This window comes from Cervus canadensis, chromosome 12 (assembly GCF_019320065.1).
Source record: "Cervus canadensis isolate Bull #8, Minnesota chromosome 12, ASM1932006v1, whole genome shotgun sequence".
NCBI classification, from domain to species: Eukaryota; Metazoa; Chordata; class Mammalia; order Artiodactyla; family Cervidae; genus Cervus; species Cervus canadensis.
Genome location: NC_057397.1, coordinates 19,994,827 through 20,010,982, shown reverse-complemented (window position 1 = coordinate 20,010,982; position 16,156 = coordinate 19,994,827). Strand labels below are relative to the sequence as shown.

The 16,156-nt window shown below is 41.1% G+C and overlaps 1 non-coding gene across 1 annotated transcript; it reads left to right on the top strand.

The window, feature by feature from the left end:
• The first annotated feature begins 489 nt into the window (after positions 1–489).
• Positions 490–625, top strand: LOC122451545. The gene has a single exon (XR_006272443.1). It is a non-coding gene; the product is annotated as a small nucleolar RNA SNORA2/SNORA34 family (small nucleolar RNA).
• The last annotated feature ends 15,531 nt before the right edge of the window (positions 626–16,156 follow it).

Sequence of the window (16,156 nt, the reverse complement as noted above, 5' to 3'; positions counted from 1 at the left end):
GTACAAAATGAATCAGGGCAAAGGCTAACAGAGTTTTGCCAAGAGAATGCACTGGTCATAGCAAACACCCTCTTCCAACAACTCAAGAGAAGACTCTACACATGGACATCACCAGATGGTCAATACCACAATCAGACTGATTGTATTATTTGCAGCCAAAGATGGAGAAGCAAAAACAAGACAATGAGCTGACTGTAACTCAGATCACAAACTCCTTATTGCCAAATTCAGACTTAAATTGAAGAAAGTAGGGAAAACCACTAGACCATTCAGGTATGACCTGAATCAAATCCCTTATGATTATACAGTGAAAGTGACAAATAGATTCAAGGGATTAGATCTGATAGACAGATTGCCTGAAGAGCTATGGTCAGAGGTTCATGACATTGTACAGGAGGCAGGGATGAAGACCATCTCCAGGAAAAATGCAAAAAGGGAAAATGGTTGTCTGAAAAGGCCTTACAAATAGTTGAGAAAAGAAGAGAAGCATTGGCCCTGAATCAAGGCCAGCAATTTGCTGAAGCTGTTGGTTTCAAACAGGAGCCTAAAGAAGTCTCTTTCTATGGTCTGTTGGCCATTTCAGATCTTCGAAATGTAATGGTCAATTCATTAGAAAGAAACATCTCAGTCATTGGTGATAGGGGCTAATACTTATTTGTAGTTGATTAATACTGGGATACCAAAATTTAGAGATCCCTGGTTTAACTTTTTCATTAAAATTATAGTAATGTTAAGTCCAGTTACTATAATAAGAGAAAATTGTTGTGCATCCAAAAACAGTGGGATGGTTCTGAACTGTGAGCTGTCTTTGAATATTATCCTTTTGTGTGGTCAGGGCCATGGTTGTATATTTTCGTTTTCATTCAAATGGGACACCTTACATTTATAATTGGGTTATAAAATTTTTTGAGTTGTGTATTAGATTGTGAAAGTGCATCTACATTATGAACATTGATTGAGAAAAGTCACTTTCATAGTTAATAAACTTTTAAAATATAATCTTCATTATAAAAAAAAAAAGAGAGAAGCAAAAGGCAAAGGAGAAAAGGGAAGATAGATTCATCCAAATGCAGAGTTCCAAAGAATGGTAAGGAGAGATAAGAAAGCCTTCCTCAGTGGTCAATGCAAAGAAATAGAGGAAAACAACAGAATGGGAAAGAGCAGAGATCTCTTCAAGAAAATTAGAGATACAAAGGGAACATTTCATGCAAAATGGGCACAATAAAGGACAGAAATGACATGGACCTAACAGAAGTAGAAGATATTAAGAAGAGGTGGCAAGAAAACTACACAAAAAAGATCTTCATGACCCAGATAACCATGGTGGTGTGATCACCAACCTAGAGTCGGACATCCTGGAATAAGTCAAGTGGGCCTTAGGAAGCATCACTATGAACAAAGCTAGTGGGGGTGGTGGAATTCCAGGTGAGCTATTTCAAATTCTAAAAGATGATCCTGTGAAATTGCTGCACTCAGTATGCCAGTAAATATGGAAAACTGAGCACTGGTCACAGGACTGGAAAAGGTCAGTTTTCATTCCAGTCCCAAAGAAAGGCAATGCCAAAGAATGTTCAAACTATCCCACAATTGCACTCATCTTGCACACTAGCAAAGTAATGCTCAAAATTCTCCAAGCCAGGCTTCAAAAGTACCTGAACCGTGAACTTCCAGATATTCAATCTAGATTTAGAAAAGGCAGAAGAACCAGAGATCAAATTGCCAACATCTATCTGATCATCTAAAAAGCAACAGAGTTCCAGAAAAACATCTACTTCTGCTTTATTGACTATGCCAAAGCCTTTGACTGTGTTGACCACAACAGACTGTGGAAAATTCTTCAAGAGATTGGAATACCAGACCACCTGACCTGCGTCCTGAGAAATCTGCATGCAGGTCAAGAAGCAACCGTTAGAACTGGACGGAAAACAACAGACTGGTTCCAAACTGGGAAAGGAGTACATCAAAGTTGTATATTGTCACTCTGCTTATTTAACTTATATGCAGAGCATATCATGCAAAATGCCAGGCTGGATGTAGCACAAGATGGAATCAAGATTGCTGGGAGAAACATCAATAACCTCAGATATGCAGATGACACCACCCTTATGGCAGAAAGTGAAGAACTAAAGAGTCTCTTGATGAAAGTGAAAGAGGAGAGTGAAAAAGTTGGCTTAAAGCTCAACATGCAGAAAACGCAGATCATGGCATCAGGTCCCATTGCTTCATGGCAAATAAATGGGGAAACAATGGAAACAGTGAGAGACTATTTTTTTGGACTTCAGAGTCACTGCAGATGGTGACTGCAGCCATGAAAGTAAAAGACACTTGCTCCTTGGAATAAAAGTTATGGCAAACCTAGATAGCATATTAAAAAGCAGAGACATTACTTTGTCAACAAAAGTGTGTCTAGTCAAGGCTATGGAGGAGTCAGGCTTTTCGAGGAGTCATGTACAGTCGTGAGAGTTGGACCATACAGAAGCCTGAGCACCAAAGAACTGATGCTCTCAAATCATGGTGCTGGAAAGATACTTGAGAGTACCTTAGATAGCAAGGAGATCAAACCAGTCACTCCTAAAAGAAATCAACCCTGAATATTCTTTGGAAGGACTGATACTGAGGCTGAAGCTACAATACCAGGCCACCTGATGTGAACTACCACACATGGCATCCGGTCCCATCACTTCATGGCAAATAGATGGAGAAACAGTGGAAACAGTAGCTGACTTTATTTTTTTGGGCTCCAAAATCACTGCGGATGGTGATTGCAGCCATGAAATTAAAAGATGCTTACTCCTTGGAAGGAAAGTTGTGACCAACGTAGAGAGCATATTAAAAAGCAGAGACATTACTTTGTCAACAGAGATCTGTCTAGTCAAGGATATGGTTTTTCCAGTAGTCATGTATGGATGTGAGAGTTGGACTATAAAGAAAGATGAGTGCAGAAGAATTGATGCTTTTGAACTGTGGTGTTGGAGAAGACTCTTGAGAGTCCCTTGGACTGCAAGGAGATCCAACCAATCCATCCTAAGGGAAATCAGTGCTGGGTGTTCATTGGAAGGACTGATGCTGAAGCTGAAGATCCAATATTTTGGCCACCTGATGCTAAGAACTGACACATTTGAAAAGACCCTGATGTTGGGAAAGATTGAAGGCAGGAAGAGAAGGGGACGACAGAAGATGAGATGGTTAGATGGCCTCACTGACTCAATGGACATGAGTTTGGGTAAACTCCGGGAGTTGGTGATGGACAGAGAGGCCTGGCGTGCTGCGGTTCACGGGGTCACAAAGAGTCGGACATGACTGAGCAACTGAACTGAACTGAACTGATGTGAACATCTGACTCATTGGAAAAGACCCTGATTATGGGAAAGATTGAGGACAGGAGGATAATGGGGAGACAGAGGCTGAGATTGTTGGATGGCATCACTGACCCAGTGGACATGAGTTTGAGGAACTCCAGAAGGTAGTGAAGGACAGAGGAGCCTGGCATTCTACAGTCCATGGGGTCACAAAGATTCAGACATGACATAGCAACTGAACAGCAACAAATGTGCCAAAGGGCGTATCTGAGGGTGGCCTGCCCTGAACTGCATCAAGTGTGTGTTGTGTAGACCTTGTGCTGTGTGGCAAGGATGTGCTGACAGATCAGAGCCCTCCTCCTCCGTCCGTGGCAGGTGATGGGACAGGTGTGAGCAGAGGGTGCTGAGGAAGTGTGATGAATTCCCACCTGGTCTCTCCTCTGCAGTTCAGGAGAGGCACTCTCGAGAAGGTGACCTGACATGTACGGCATATCCTCAGGTGAGATCAAATGAAGTTGGAGCTGGATCATAGTCATAAATGGTGCATTCAAGAGAAGTGAGGCGGGAGAGGTAAACAGGTGTGACCCAGGGAAGATCTAGGGCTCCATCTGAGAGGCAAAGGTTGGAGTCAGCAAGGCTGCACCGAGGAGGAATGTACCCAGCGTCATGCACAGCACCCCACTTCTGGAAGACAAGCCCGACTACGGTGTCTGCATTCACATCTGTCAGTGTCTGGAAACAACTGTCTGCTGTGTCTCATGCCCCCACGTGATACGTAGACCTGAGATCTGACAATTGTTTTGAGCCAACCTGAATTCAAGTCATCTCTTTTATCTTCCACTCTCAACCTATTCATTCGTTTATCTAGTTAACAGGTAAGGTACCTTTATTCCCAAGTTGCACAAATCAGAGATCAGGTGTTAATCTTGTTATTTGTATGATCCTCATTCTGTTCTGTGGTGTAGTGGTTGAGAGGTTGGACTTTTGAGTCAGTCATGCTGGATTCAAATCCTGGGTCTTCCACCAGAAGGCTGAAGCACCTTGGAGAAGGTGATGTAACCCCCTGGGCTTTAGTTTTCTCAAGTTAAGAATGGTGATAATAATATGTAACATGATGTACTGTAACATTTCAAATTGTTTCAAATTAAAGTTTTATATTAAGCCCAAGAGCATGTGTGTGTCTGTGTGTGTGCATGTATGTGTGCACAGATATATACATATGCATATACATACATATTTATACAAAATATGTATGCGTAGATATAAAACCAAAGCATTTACCAAATTATCATACTGTTAAATTCAGATGTTGTTTGCCTAAGAGTCAAGCATTCAGCTATCAAGGATGCTCTGCCTCTTCAATAATAACTAGGTGTAAATTCCAAGGTGAATTAAAACAAATAGATTCCAGGAATAAAAGATTTCAGCTGTCACGTTAAGCAAACTGGTCCTAGAGGGTTGTTCACCAAGTCCCCCTGCAGAAGGACACCCAGCGCTGGTTGGCATGAGGGGGTCTGTCCCTGTGTGCCTGTCACATGAAGAGGCCGCTCTTAGCTGGGGCTCTTATGAAGATGATTCTATATTATTGGTGCTTTGAAATAGATTCTTGAGTTCTGTCTTTCTAAAAAATACATGAGAGACAATAGAGAATGAGTGTTGACCTACAGCACCATTTCTCTATTTATTTTCCCTTTTTATATGATGATTATAAGGGGAGTCATTTACCTTTACTGGAAATGCTGTGTTTACCCACCGGTCAATTTCTTCAAAGAACCACACCTTACTCATTTTTATTTTCCCTACAGTGTTTAGTCTAATACCTCAATGTAGGAAGTTCTACATAAATATTTATTGACAAAATTATACAGTATTCAAAAATAGAAAAACTGAATTTCATTACATGATTAAAACATATTTTAGCTGTAATTTTTTGTTTTCATTTCTATTTCTTATTCCCCTCACTCAGATCTGCAAATATTTATGAATTATTTATTGTAGATAAGACACTGGGTTGAAGTAACAGTGTAAAAGTAGGCACCTGTAGGTTCATTAGTATATAGACATAAATACGTAAGTTGCTATTTTTCAAATTCTTTTTAAAAATGTGAAAGTCTATTGTCTGGAAGAAAGATAATCATGTTTATAAAATTATTTTAATTCATGCATAAGGTATTTAAAGGAAGGGTTAATTTGCAACCAACATGGATTTTTTTTTTTTTTTTTTTTGTCCAAGCCACATGGCATGTGGGATCTTAGTTCTGTGACCAGAGATCTAACCCACATCCCCAGCATTGGAATTGCAGAGTCCCGACCACTGGACCACCTGGGAAGTCACAACATGGGATATTTTTGAAGTTTTAAACAATTGAGAAATGTCCATTTTATTCCTTTGAAATCTCTCAGGGCCGCTCTTGTGACAACTGAATGCTTCCTTTTACTTACTTCTCTACAAAGTTCCTCCTCACCCTCCACTTGGAAGCTTCTGAAAACAAGAGCAGGCTCTTGCCTGGATGTATCCATTTCATTTAGTAACCACTCCACAGATTTTGCAGCGATTAAATTCCCCAAATAACTGCAGCCCTACCCACCAGGAGAGGCAGAAGGAAAGCATGCTCTGTAAAATGTTGTCTTTCACATCTTGGAGGCTTCCTTTTCACAGGCAGTGTGTGTGTGCATGCATGCTTAGTTATGTCTGAATCTTTGTAACCTTTTGGACTGTAGTCTGCCAGGCTCCTCTGTCCTTGGGATTCTCCAGACAAGAATACGGGAGTGGGTTGCCATTTCCTTCTCCAGGGGATCTTCCTGACCCGGGGATTGAACCCACGTCTCCTGTGTCTCCTGCATGGCAGGTGGATTCTTCACCTGCTGAGCCAACAGGGAAACCTTTCCATATGCTATTCATGAGTTAAAATCAGTTTAACTTAATCCACATCATTATCTTTTCTTACAAACTCTATGCTGAGTTTCATGTTTTCAACAAGAATTTGAAATACCGCAGCAACCATAATGCCCATCCTTTTTCCCCAGGAATCTCCCTCACCATGTCCATCTTCTCTCCTTCCACCTTGTGAAAATATCTGATCAGGCATCCCATGACCTTGGTTTCCCATGAGTGGAGAGTGGTCTGTGAGGTGGTGAGGAGCTTCAGAAATTTTTTAAAATCCTGGTCTGAATCCCAACTGTGTCAGTTATTAGGGATATGAAATGGACATGGTTTCTAAGCTGCAGTATTTCATCTGAAAAATGGATGCATGAAGCGTCTCAGAGCTGGTGGGTGGATCTAGTGACACAGTGGGTCCCCAGCACTTAGTTCAGGACCTGGGTGGGGGGTGGAGCAGATGCAATGATGTGGTCCCCGAAATGCATGGAGAGTGTCAGTTCCCTCAGGCAACTTCCTGGACCCCCGCAGGCACAGGTCTTTGCTGCCTTACTTGTCTTCCTGGCACAAATGCTCCATCCCCCGCTTGCTTCTCAACCGTGTTTTCTGGGAGACTGTGAGCTCCCTGCTGGAAGCACCCTCATATCTGTCCCAGCAGAGACACGGCTCGTGACCACACCCAGAGCATCATTGCTAGGTGAGCCCCATCTCACACATTCGGTTGCGCCCACATCAGCGGGTGCCTGAGTTCCCACACTCAGTGCTTTTCGTCTTGGTTCTATTTTTATACAATTATCCAGACTCCTTTGTGCTTAAATCCTCTTTGATTAGACACCGTGGATTTACAGGAGAGAGTGCTATGAAGACAAAGGTGTCACATAATTTTACCTAAAATTGCCTGTTTTTATGGATATTACCCATATCAATACTTGTAAACTGGAATCGATTTTAACCCAGCACCACAGTAAAAGCTGTGATTCATGAGGTCTCTAGTTCCCAGTGTCTTAAGGGACCAAGTTTATCTAGGGGCTAAGAAACTGGCATTCGTAACTTCTGCTCTCTTTCAGCACTTCCTTTTCTGAGTTTGCTCTCTGATGTCAGCTCCACAACATGCCCCCGATTCACAGACTGTTTCACAAGCTCACAGGACGTGCTGTTTCTTGAAGAAACAGTAAGAGTACTGAACCACAGATGACGTACAAACAGAACCATTTTGAAAGTTAACAACGGTTTCTTCATAAGGAACATCTTTTAACAAAATCTGGAAAAAAATTGAAAACTTGAGCCATAGATAGCATGTCAACTAAATCAAATCTCCATACATTTTTGAAATAATGCATCATAATTGTAGATGGATGGAAGTTTCATTTCAATTTCTCAAACTCATTTTATCCCTCTGTCTCCTGAGAATGTTTAAGCTCTAAGAAACATACCTTAAACTCAACTAAAGACTTTTATTTCCTTTTATTAACAACACTGAGCTAATTTGCATCTGGTACAAAATTAGATTTTTGTCAGACAGCGTGTCCTTAATTTAGTTCTTGCTCTGAATTTATAATAGAGTGAGTGACTTTCCCACACGGGTGCTACATAATGTGTAATATTTAATTTGTCATTGCTCTTTCACGATGTGAAATGAAATGTACAACTCACTGAGATCTAAATAATACACCAAATATGTATGTACTACTACATGACATTCCTTTTATTCCACAAGAAATGCTTTGTTATCATTTTCAATAAACTATGTGAAGCAAGATGTGACTCTGGCTTATCTTCTCACATGCCGCTTAATTTTACTTTATAATTCCAGTCACATATTTTTCTTTTTACAATCACACAGAGCAGCAATCCCTATGCCTTGTATGTCCGAAATGCCTGAGGAATATTTGCTGAGTAGCTTCCATTTTCCAGCACTTCGTCTGCTTCTTATGTAAACAGGCAACAGGATAACTCAAACGTGGATGAAGATGGTCGGAATGTGGTGCTTCTGGAAAAAGCAAAATTCACTCAGGATTTCAGCAATTTTGCAGCAGAAATTCAAAAAACCGTTAAAGCTCTCAATGAGCAGGTTTGTTTATTTCCCGAGTACCTTGCCTTATCGTATAGGTTGGAATACCTAAACTTTAAAGAAACATATATATTTTCCTATGTGAAATGAATCGCCAGTCCAGGTTGGATGCATGAGACAAGTGCTCAGGGCTGGTGCACTGGGATGACCCAGAGGGGTGGGATGGGGAGGGAGGAGGGAGGGGGTTCAGGATGGAGGGACACATATACACCCATGGCTGATTCATGTCAATGTATGGCAAAACCACTACAATATTGTAAAGTAATTAGCCTCCAATTAAAATGAATAAATTTATTTAAAAAATAAAGAAACCTGTCCAATAACTCTCCAAAGATATAGCACAATACCAGAATACTAAGCACATATAGGGGATGTTTCCTTGTAATAAAGGCTTCCCTGGTGGCTTGATGGTAAAGAATCTGCCTGTAATGCAGGAGACCCGGGTTCAATACCTGGATCAGAAAGATCCCCTGGAGGAGGAAATGGCAACCCACTCCAGTATTCTTGCCTGGAGAGTCCCATGGAGGGAGGACCCTGACGGGCTACAGTTCATGGGATCGAAAAAGAGTCGGACATGACTGAGCGACTGACAATTTCACTTTCACTAGACCACGCTGACTAGTAGCAGGTACTCAACAACTATTTAAAAATAAATCATGACTTGGATGATCCTCAAGAAATCTAGTCTGATCAATGGTTTGTCTCAGACATTTTCTTGGGCGCAGTAATTTCTTTCACATATAAACGATCTTGGTCAATATTAGAAATTGTTTTGTAATCTCCATTCACATAACAGCATTCAGAAGAATCTGAAGGGAACGTTCACCAGGGTGGGAACACAATGACACACAGGTAGAGTGTGAGACACTTGAAAGGTCATTTGAGAGTCTGGTCTCTAGTCCTAGTGACCCATGTTCTTGATTGCTCAGGTTGCCATAACCCACATTGCAGTCTGGGCAGTTTATACAACAGAAGTGTGTTTTCTCACAGTTATGGAGGCTGGAAGCTTAAAGTCAAGGTGTTGACAGGGTTGGTTTTTTTCTGAGGTGTGTCCTTGGCTTGTGGATAACCGTCTTCCCTCTGTATACTCACGTGGTTGTCCTGCTGTGGGTATCTGTCTTCTCACCCCCACTTCTAACAAGGACACAGTCCTACTGGATAAAGCAGCATCTCACGTGTTCAGTAGTATCTGACCCTTTATGACCCCATGGACTGTAGGCAGGCTCCTCTGTCCATGGGGTTCTCCAGGCAAGAGTACTGGAGTGGGTTGCCATTTCCTTCTCCAAGGGATCTTCCCGACCCAGGGATTGAACCTGTGTCTCCTGCGACTCCTGCATTGGCAGGCAGGTTCTCTACCAATATGCCACTGGGGAAGCCTGCACAGTAGCTTATGTTCTTGAAATATTCACCTGCTCTCGATCCCCATGGTTTGGCCAAAACTTGTTTCCATTTGCCTGAAATACCTCCCCCCCCCACCCCGACTCCCTGCTTGTTATCCTGAAAGCCATAGTCAGAGTTCCACTTGTGACTCAAATGCTCCCCCTCCCCGCCTCACTCTCCCGCACTTCCCTGAAGCTCCCCAGTGGGTGAACCACCCTATTGCCCCAAGGCAGCACTTGGGAGTGGCCCGTCTCCCGCCCCTCTCAGGCATCCACAGACCCTCATCACCCAGCTGCCTCATGGGTGTGGTTTGTCTCCCATCAGATTTCAGTTCCTTTCAAAACTTAACAAATATTTGTTAAATGAATGCTGTCTGTGGTAACCCGGGGACAAAAAATAAACTATTGATTAGCTGAATTTGTATTCACGCTCTCTGAGAAGTTTTTCCAAAGAGATCATTTTATTCATTTGATTTTTAAAATTTTATTTTTAATTAAAGGATAATTGCTTTAAAATATTGGCTTGATTTCTATCATACATCAACATTAATTGGCCATAGGTGGTCATAGGTCCCCTCCCTCTTGAACTTCCCTCTGACCCTTTCCCACCCCCGGGTTGTTACAGAGCCCAGTTTGAATTCCCTGAGTCATACAACAAATTCCCACTGGCTGTCTATTTTACATACGGTAGTGTATATTCTTCCCTGCTAGTCATTTGATTTTAATTTCTTTTCCTTTATAAATTCACTGCTTCAGATACTAGATCTGTATTCGATACATTGCCACATACAAGCAGCTGGTTCTTAGCTTAGACATTGAATGATTCAAATTCATTACTTTTTGGGTAGAAATGAAGAAATAACCTTGTGCTGGCTTTGAAGTTTCTTCTGCCTTCTGGGTATGTGCCTACAGAACAGACCATTTCATCAAGCCGTGTTATTTATCGACTCTTGATGCAGTTTGAATTTCTGGTTTCCTTTCCTTCAATTCTTTTTTTTTTTTCCATTTATTTTTATTAGTTGGAGGCTAATTAGTTTACAATATTGTAGTGGTTTTTGTCATACATTGACATGAATCAGCCATGGATTTACATGTATTCCCCGTCCCGATCCCCCCTCCCACCTCCCTCTCCACCCGATTCCTCTGGGTCTTCCAGGGCTAGGATGCACAGATGGTGGTGGTGGTGAAGGGCGGGGGTTGGAGGGAGGGCAGTGCCCTGGAGGAAGGAGACTGCGCTCCTCGGTCTGAGAGGGGTTTCCTCGGATTGAGTAAGCCGTTTTCAGGCGGGCAGTATAACTGTGTGACAAGGGAGCGGTCGCCTCTGTGCTGGTCCCCTGCGCACAGCGCTCATGGGCATGAGGAGCCACACGCCTGGGGTTGGAGGGTGTAGACTCTGTGGTTTGGGATGAAAACAGCATTTATCCAGCAGTCAGTTTAATATGCTCACAACAGGTGTCCGAGAAGATGTGTCTCAGTGTGACTTGTTTATCTTCTAGACTGAATATTAGGATCTTCAACCCATATATTGAAGGGCTGAGGGAGGGACAGTTGTTTGGGACTCTGGTAAGGATTTATATTTAGTTTGTGAGATGATGTTAACACAGACTTACTGGTCTGTAATGACTACAGTTGCCCCTTGAACAGTGTCAAGTGTAAGGCATTTTTATTTTCAAATAAAATGTAATCCTCCAGTAAGTCAGTTCCAGGAAGTTTCAGCTCACATAGAAATCCCACATTTCACCTTAAGAGGTCTCCCTGGTGGCTCAGACGATAAAGAACTTTTCTGCAATGCAGGAGACCTGGGTTCAATCCCTGGGTCAGGAAGATCCCCTGGGGAAGGAAATGGCAATCCACTCCAGTGTTCTTGCCTGTTGAATTCCATGGACAGAGGAGGCTGACAGGCTATGTGATCATGGGGTCACAAAGAGCTGGATACGACTGAGCGGCTAACACTTACTTCCTGCACTAGTTACTTACTGCATGGTTAACTGACTGTCCCTAGCACTGATTGGCTTGATGGAATTTATGAAAAACAATGTAAAACCTATTTGTTCTTCATGAATATACAAAATGAGGGATGATGTACTATGTATAAATAGTGCTAAAATCTGTAGCTTAAATATAACTCCATATGCTGTATTTTTATCCCTTGTGTCAGATAATTTGCTGACTTTTGTTTGAAGCAACAGAAATAAATTGATGTTTAAATTTGCATTTCAAACATAAACTAAGAGAGAATATATAATTTCTTCCAAATTTATGAAGCTCATTTTCTGCTCTATTAATATACTTTGTAAAACAAATGAGAATGTCTTTTAATTAATTATTAATAAAATTGGTTCAACTCTTAAGACTCAGAACATGTATCTATATAAAACAATACATTTATAAATACGTATAGGTTTATTACAGTCATAAAAATACTGTACATACATATAATACATGTAATATATGTAAACAAAATTTAAAATAGTATCTTTTCTTAAAACTTGCACCTAAATATTGTTGTACATTTAGAATTTGTGCATGTGAGAAAGATCCAGTGTAAAAACCTTTAAATAATATTCTTATCTTGGGAAGGGAAATACACTATTGAATTATTTATTCATCATTTATCTAGCCATCTATTATTCATATTTTGGTCAATGAAGTCTTGAGACCACTCTTAAATCCATGCACATAAACATATCTTAAAATATGAGGAATAAATGGAGATCATTTAAGAAGGATCTCTGATTCAACATTTAAAATAAATTTCCTTGTATTTTTCCACCCCTCTGTATCACATTATATAATGAAAAGCAGTTGCTAACTACTTAAAATACCCACAGGCATGCCCAGGCTGGGACGGGCTGGAATGGGAATGTTTGCTCTTTGACTTACTGAGATTTGCTAGAGAAGTTTGAATGGGTGGAGATACCAACTTTTCAGCTTTTAAAGGAAAATACTATGTCAGACACACAGGTGAGTGAAGGTTACCTATACTTCCCACCTCAAGTGATTACATTACTTCGCAAAGGCAGGAACTAAGTTTAGTTAGAAGGAAACTTGGATTTTTTGAGAGTTAGAATTCTTTAACAAGTATGTGCTTGAGAGGGGAAGGTCATCTAGAGCAAAAGAATAGTACCTGAACTAGGTGTATGAGTATGATGACAAGAGTTTAGTGCTAGAACTGAAAGAACAGGCGGGACCCACACAAGGATATTGAGTCTGGGTTGAAGACCCTGTGAAGAAGTGGAGTCCAACCTGTGACGACACCCAGACCAAGAAATGAATGAAAACCCTTGGCTTTTTCCAATAAAGACATCACAAACCATGCTATAAACAGCTCATCAAAGAGCGGGGAACAGTTTCTCAAACAAGGATTAGCGCCCCCGAGGATCTGAGATGATAGAACGTTCTGGAAGAGAGTGAACAATTCCAACTTTAAAGGTTTAAATAAATAAGAGGAGGAATAGAGCTGTAGTCAAATAGGACACAATAAATTTGAGACAGATTTTGAAAGAAACAAATATGGTGTCTAAAAATGAAAATATAATGATCAAAATAAATATCAGTTGGCTTAACCAGAAGATTTAGACAATGCTTAAGAACATTTTTAACTGTAATATAGATGAAAGGGAATTGTGCAGAATGCAACAGGGCATGATAGATTTAGAAAATGTTAAAGAGATTTTACAATATAACAATAATAACGACTAATTTTTGACTACTTTTAAATAGGGTAAAACTAATGAATTAAAGAATATAACATAACCATGTGAGAGGCATTCAGAGTGGAAGAATTCCAAAGTTCTTATTTTTTTGTAAAGTGTATAGAAGTATTGATTAATGATATTTTCTAAATTGAGCATGTGTTCAGAAACTTAAGTGTAATGACTGGAATAATAGATATGTATGATTTTCATTCACAAAAGCATGGTCAATTCCAAAGAAGGAACAAAATACAGAAGGAGAAATACAGAACTCTATTACAACTGCCATTGAAAAATAATATAGGGCAAATATGGTCATTTAGTAGGGAAGAAAAAACAATTCATCAGAAATATACGGCAATCCTGTACCTGAATATGTATAAAACATCATAATGTTCACATTAAAAACTGCCAGATTTACAGGATGAAATTTACAAACTGTAATTCCTCCTTCTTCAGATTTTCATTCACTTCTCTCAGAAACTTGGATACATCAAGCAGACAAAATTAGGTGAGATTTGAGCAACACAGTGGTGGGACTCACTTAAGTACACTTTTCTAATTGCTAATGGTCTTGGACTAGACCTGTCTATTGACATGTTACCGCTGTTGTGAATGACAAGGAACTTGAAATGGTGTCTTTCAAAATCAGAGGAGAGAATGATGATCACACTGTGCCTGTTTTTTATTAAATACCTTGTATATACAGTCACGGCCTGATATCGTGGAACCATTAGGCAAACATGCTGTCACTCAGTCGTGTCCAACTCTTTGCAGCCTCCAGGCTTCTCTGTCCATGGGATTCTCCAGGCAAGGATATTGGAGTTGCCCTTCCTCCTCCAGGGGATCTTCCCGACCTAGGGATTGAATGTGCATCTTCTGCATTGCAGGTAGATTCTCTACCATTGAGAATCTACCACCTGGGAAGCCCATAGCTTTGATTAAAAAAGCTTTAAAAACAAAGACTGCAGATGTGGTGGCTGTTGGCACTGGTGTAGTGACAAGGCCACCCTCTCTGCCCCTCCTGTCTGTTGTCTCAGGGTCTTGGTAAAACTGTGCTGATACCAGGAGACTCCTGTGCTCAAAGCTTTTTGCCCTTTTCAATAGAAAATTAGGACTAGCCCAGAGGCCCCTGTCTTCAGCTGATTTCTGACCATGTTGGCTGGCGGCGTGCCAGCTGACCTCCCACCAGCAGGGGAACCTTGGGAGATGCTGGTTAGTCTTCTTGGTTTCTTGGTGGGGACAGATGCCTGGGAGAAAGAGGTTGGGGGTGAGTGCTGGTCAAAGGACCTTCAGTGTCTGTCACGGCCACACGAGCTTCTTCCGTGGATCAGAATTATTATGAAATTGGTGAAGAAATTATTGAAGAGATTGGGTCCTACTGAACACTTCCAGCCAAGAATTGATCAGGTGTACAAGTTAAACCAATTATTCTGGCTTTTGAGTGTCCCTTTGTTATATTGAGAAGATGTATCCTGACAGATATATGTGTATCTCATCTCTTTATTACAGAAATAACGGTACGTTTCAGCTGTCTTGGTTGTTTTTTTTCCCTCAAGAATGTCAAACGAGCAGATATTGATGAGGCAGTAAACTGGAATTGAATGCCAAAAAAGGAACAATTGATTTTTATATAAAAGTAGATTAGTGCTATCGAGCCGAACTTTGTTCGATGCATTATTCATGTCGAAGTTATTTATGCTTCTGCATCCTGAAAAAGTGAGTGGGAAAACCACTGAAAATAACTCCTTGACACAAACACATAATGTACGACAGGATCGGTTCTACTCTGATAATCCATCACAGCACTTACTTAATGGTTGAGCAGGATACAATTAAATATCTGGAAACTTAGATTGAATATTGATCAACCCAAATTAAATGCAAAAGGATACTTAGCAAACATTAGGAAGCCAAGTATAGTCTCACTTTAATGACAGTAACTACTCCTTTAGGGCCTGGGAATAAACAAATCAACCTCTCCCCCAGGGAGCACTCTTCTACTTTCCAGGGTTTATATTCATCTTCTGGGTGTCCTGCCCTCAGTCTGCTTCCCAGGTTCTCTGGGCCCCAGGAATTCTGGCTCACACTGGAGATTCAGGTCAGAATTAAATCAAGGGAAGTGATTCATTAAGGCTGTGCTATGCTCAGTCACCCAGAGATGTCCGACTCTTTGTGACCCCATGGACCACTGATCTCCTCTGAATCCTCTGGGATTCTCCAGGCTCTTATACTGAGTGGGTTGCCATTTCCTACTCCAGGTTATCTTCCTGGCCCAGAGATTGAACCCGTGTCTCTTGTGTCTCCTGCACTGACAGGTAGATTCTTCACCACTGCGCCACCTGGGAAGCCCCCATAAAGGCTAGCCTGCCAGTATTTCAGCCAATTTTAGAAATTCAGAAGAATCCTTAAACTAGAGCTCAAGTGTATATGTGTGTGTGTGTATGTGTGTGTGTATGTTGTTTTTCAGTCTCTCTGCCGTGTCCAACCCTTTGCAACCCCGTGGACTGCAGCACACCAGGCTTTCCTGTCCTTCACTATCTCCTGGAGTTTGCTCAAAACTCATGTCCATTGAATTGGTGATGCCATCCAGCCATCTCATCCTCTGTCGTCCCCTTCTCCTCCTGCCTTCAATCTTTCCCAGCATCAGGGTCATTTCCAATGAGTTGGCTCTTCACGTCAGGTGGCCAAAGTATTATATGTGCATATGTGCGTGTGTGTGTATAGCTCCGAATCATTGTTTTTCCATTTCTCTGTATTAAAATTGGGTGAAATAGACCTATCCTAGAAGAAATGAGACTTTACTCAATATTTCTGCCTCTCAATACCCACTA